The following is a 5606-nucleotide window of genomic DNA, read 5'->3' on the forward strand; positions in this document are numbered from 1 at the left end:
TTTACAGAGACTTTGGATTTCCAGTCATTCACTGTTGCACTTTTCTCCCTACCTACCCCTCCCCCGCCTTTTATCTTTTTAAATCATGTAGTATCCCTCTGTTCTGTTTGAATGACTGCCTCTTGGTCTACTTATAGGTTCCACATGTACACAATTAAGTGTTCTGAATTCCCATTCTTTGCAATGGTGTCCATTGTTTGTTGGGATTCACACAGTCAAATGCAGGTAGTGTTGTGTTTTTTTTTAAATTGCAGATAATGTTTTTTAAAATATCAGCTCAAACTTTGCCTTTAGGAAAACTAGCATGTGCCAGTTGGAGAACAGAACTGTCCCTATCCTCAGGGATTTCTAAGCTGATTTCTTAGTGGCATCCTGGGAGGTTATAGAGAAACCAGGGTCCCAGTAGGCAAAGTCTATCAGTTTGTACAAGGCTTTGGGGACCTAATACAGAAGGTTTCACAGTCACAAAGCTTGAAAAGCTGTTCAGCATCTTGAGCTCTTTGGGGGTTAAATCACCAAGGCCTGAGCTATTATTGTCTCTCTGATTTACTTCTTATGCCACCATCCCACACCAGCAACACTTCTGAGTCACCCTCTGTTATGGAATCTAGCAGTTGACCCTTCACAACTTCCGACTCATGAGAAATTAAAGTTGCTTGTATCAGAATAGAAATAAAGTGCAAGGATACAATATGAAGCTCATGAATCCAAAACATCACCTACCTTTACTAGGTGTATTGGACAAAAATCATATGCTCAAATAATGAAATGCTACATATTTATGAGATAGATAATACCATAACTGGATGCTAGTGAAAAGACAGGGATGTAGTGGTTATTGGGATCTGGAAGGGGAGAACTGCTTTGAGAAGAGCACTAGCTTTTAATCAAGGGACACAGCTAAGCTACGTCCAAGGTAGACGATCTGTAAAATCAACACACTGGCCTCAGTAGTCTCCCTTTCTCCAGTTTTTGGCAAGGGCTTCTAACTGATTGAATCCATTTGGATACTAAAATATAGGGACCCCACTGATGTAGTCCATATGGGTTAATTTCTCAGGATAAGGAGCAGGATGTAGAAGGGAGAATAATAATCTGGAAGGAGGGAAAGAAGACATTTCACACACCTAGAGATAAAGATAAACTCTGTTACTGTCAAGGGAGTTTAGCTCACCTTGCTCAAGTATTGCTGACCAGCAAATTTATGAAGATACATTCTGAATTAGTTTTAGTTGCGTGGCTCCTCATTTCCTCACTGTAATCTGAATTGAGTGAAATTGCCCAAACCAAGAGAATATGATCATATCTTGGTTAGAAGACAAATTACACAGGAAAGAATACTTAAAACTCAATGAAGGAATGGTAGTTTTAGGAAAGAGAACAAGGTTTAGAAAGCTGTGTGACAATCTGGGCAGTTAGTTCCTATTTATGGAACTATACAGTGAAGATAATACCTACCTGTCAGGTATGTATGTATGTGAGTGCCTGCAACGTGCGGCGCACACAGCCAACACTGGCAGAGGCTTAGAGTATGGTACCTTCCATTATTGGTCCCTTTCTCAAACATTACTTTTCTTCACAATGAGAAACTTTCATAAACTTTAGGAATAGTTATGGGAGCAAAGTGCAACCCCATGCTTTTGCTCATGGATTTTTTATAATTAGTTATAAAAAGAATTTTATTTTGTATTGTTAATAATATGTCAAACAAAGCATACACCAGTTCAACAATTTATACAAGTACAATCCAGAGACATAATTATATTCTTGGAGTTGTGCAACTGTTCTTAGCCTCCTTTTCTGAGTTCTACCTCCTCCATTAATAGAAACTCACTGTGTCCTGAGGTTCCTATCTAATCGTTTGAATTGCTCTTATTAATTTTATCCCACATACCACACACTGCCGTCAAGTAGATTCCAACTCATGGTGATCCTCCATCAGGTTTCTGAGGCTGTATATCGTAACAGGGGATGTCTTCATTCTTCCTTGGAGTAGCTGGTAGGTTCACATTGCCAGCTTTGTCAGTCACACAGTACTTAACCTACTACTCTACCTACTTCTCTACTTAAAATGTTTCAAGGAACACAGTATTTAAGACAAATGTTCTTCACTAATTAAGCTTAACTACTACTTGGGTTTGTGGTTGTTGTTTTTTTAATCTCAGGATTCCTTTTTTAAAAATTTTTATTCATTTTCACACATGTTCTTCCTCCACCCTCTCCCTGTTGCTTGGTATTAACATTTCAGGATTATTTTTGGTTAAAGATCTGAAGATTGTTCCAGGACAATAGTTAGAGAGGTTCATCCAACGTCCATGTATCCAGAAATTCTGAATTCCATATGAATTTGAAAGTTTTGTATCTATTTTATTTGGTTGGTTTCTTTTTTAATCAAGAATCTTCTATAGAACCTTTGACCAAAATGTTCAGTAATGGTAGCCAGGTGCCATTCAATTCTGGTCTTATGGAGGCAGTGGTTGTTCATGGAGGAGCTTTGATTCTCCTATCTTGACTTACCTCCTTGCTTATTTGCTCCAGGTGAGTAGGAAGTAATTGCTCCTTGGGTGGTCACTGAGAATAAAACCTCAGACCTAAAGAACTTGGGAGAACAGAAGGACTAAACAGTGTTCATTAGGTCACTTAACTGGATGGCTCATGAAACCCTAAACCTTCGAACCTCATCAGCTACTCTTTTTTTATTGTTCTTGTAAATATATCTCTCACATAAATTTTGCCAATTTGGTTTTACAAGTTTACAACTTATTGATAGTGACTACATTATTAAACTGTGCAATTCAGTCCTTAATGTCATTTCTTCATCCTCACAAATCCAAACTCTGTACTCCATAAGCAATAGGCCCCATTTCCCCCACTCCCCATAACTAATAATAAACTTTGGTTCCTATTCGTATGCTTATTCTTGTCTTTTTATATAAGTGAAGTCATGTGATATTTCTGCTTTAGTGATTGACTTATTTCACTCAGCATAGTATCTTCAGGTTCCAGTCACATCATATTGTAGTTTGTATCAAGACTTCATTTCCATTGCCACCGTCACTATGTCAATCCTCCTATTCCATGGTCTTCCTCTTCCATGCTGACCTCCTACCTTTCCAGACATGATGTCCTTCCAGAAGAATTGGTCCCTCCTGGTGACCTTCCCAAAGTATGTGAGATGAAGCTTCAAAATCCTTGCCTCCAAAGAGCAAACTGGTTTTTGGTTTGACCCTCTCCAAGACAGACCTGTTGGTTCTCTTGACAGTCCATGATATATTCAGTAGTATTCCATTATATATGTCACATTTTACTTATCCATGGTCTTTTGATGCTGTTTTCAAGTATTTTGTGTGTTTATCTACAAGTGGAATTGCTGGATAATACATATTTTCATTTTTTAAAAAACTCACTCCATTTTCTAGTACAACATTGGTTGTACGATTTTGTATTTCCACCAGCAGTGGGTGAGGGTTCCTATTTCCCCATATTCTTGACAACCTCTGTTATTTTAATCTTATCCCTCCACTAAAGCAAAATGAAAAAACCACCACTGCCATTGAGTCATTTCCAACTCATCGTGTCCTTCCACTGATGTTCTCAAATTCTTTCTTCCTTGGGAAGAGTGGTAAATTAAGTGGTTGCTGACCTTTCATTTAGCATCCCAATATATTATACACCATAATCCATAGGGAGGTGTGCTGCTAACCCAAAGGCTACACTATTTTGGTGGTTCAAGTCCTCCTGCTCTGTGGGAGAAAAGGGAACACTCTTCTCTCTTGGAGTTTACAGCTTCAGAAGCCCACTGGAGAGTCAACTGGAGTCAGTTCTGCATCACAGGCGATGAGTTAGAATTTCAAGCCACTGAGGGTCCATTAAGGGAGCTCTGGTGGCCTAGTGGTAAGAAAACTGTGCTGCAATCTCAGAAGAATGCAGTTCAAAACCACCAGCTTCTCCTCTGGAGGATGGGCAGTTTCCTCCCATGTGATTTACTGCCTCTGAAAGGGGAGGGTCAGTTATGGGTCGCTCCTGACTCAGTGCACACAACAAGCTCCTTTGGGGAGTTCTGGTATCCTGATGGTAAGGAACTGTGCTACCAACCCACCAGCTGCTCTAAGGGAGCAAGATGAGCAATCTCCTCCCGTGTGTTTTACTGTCTCTGAAACCTGAGGGTCAGCTAGGACTCAGTTCCAACTTGATAATACATAACAATAACTAGCTGGCCAAAGGAGCCTTGTTGCTATATGTTGACCTGTAAGGGGGAAGACTGCTAATGTTTCTACCTCAGAGAAACTGGTTCTTAAGTCCCTGCCTTTGGGATAGCATAATTCCTTACCACTAAGCCATTAGAGTCTATGAACATAAGTCTATGAACGTAAAGAAACGATGATAATTATAGAAAAGTGTTCAGGTCTTTTTTTAAATAAAATTTTATTTTAATTGTGATTTTTTGAAATTGAGATTTTTAAAAAAATTAATTTTAAAGTTTACAAGAGAATTAAGGTTTCCATTCATTCATTGTTGCACTTTTCTCCCTGCCCATCCCCTCACCCCCAATTCGCCCTTCTCTTTGAAAAGTAAAATTCTTTCATTATTACACAATCCCTCCCCACAAGTCCACTCCACTGTGAAGCTTTCATTCTGGACTCCTGTCATGACAACAGTACCTAATAATCATGTATCATTTTTAAACAGTTCTCTCCCTAATCATATATCACTTTTAAATAGTTCTCTGCCTCATCTATTTCAATGCAGTATACATTACTGATCCCCTCTTTCTCAGTCTTCCCTCAACCCGATGTGAGTCCCGTTTTACAACAGTGGCCCTATGCAATATTTGTCCTTTTGTGACCGAGATATTTCACTCAGCATAATGTCCTCCAAGTCATTAATTTTTTTATATTTCAGGAGTTCCTTGTTTTTCAGTGCTGCATAGTACTCCATTGTGTGAATATTCCAGTGCTTCTCTATCCATTCATTTGTTGATGGGCACTTGGGTTGTTTCAAACTCTTTGCTATTGTGAACAATGAAGCAATAAACATGAGTGTGCATATATCTGCTTGGGTGTCAGTTATGATTTCTTTAGGGTAAATTTCCAGTAGTGGAATTGCTGGGCCAAATGGTAATTCTATTTGCAACTTTTTGTTCTCAAAAAAGTTTCTAGCACCAGAAAGCCTTCCATAGTGGTTGCACCATTTTACACTCCCACCAACAATGAATAAGTGTTCCTATTTCTCCGCAAACTCACCAGTATTTGATGTTTGCTGTTCTGTTAAATTTTGCTATTGTTACTGGAGTGAGATGATATCTCATAGTTGCTTTGATTTGCATCTGTCTTAGAGCTAGGGATTTTGATCATTTCTTCATGTGTTTGTTGGCTATCTGAATGTCTTCTTTGGTGAAGTGTCTGTTCATATCCTGTTTCCATTTTTCAATTGAGTTATTTACCTTTATCTTGTTGTGGTGCACAAGTATTTTATAATTCTAGATATAAGTCCCTTGTCTGATATGTCATTGTTGTTGTTGTTAAGTACCGTCAAGTGGCAGGCGACTCATAGCGACCCTATGAAGGAAAGCCCTTACCCCTTGTGTGTCTTTCACCCTCTCTCCA

This window comes from Elephantulus edwardii, unplaced genomic scaffold, assembly GCF_000299155.1.
Source record: "Elephantulus edwardii isolate Elephantulus edwardi_28Jun2011 unplaced genomic scaffold, EleEdw1.0 scaffold00273, whole genome shotgun sequence".
Classification (NCBI taxonomy): Eukaryota; Metazoa; Chordata; class Mammalia; order Macroscelidea; family Macroscelididae; genus Elephantulus; species Elephantulus edwardii.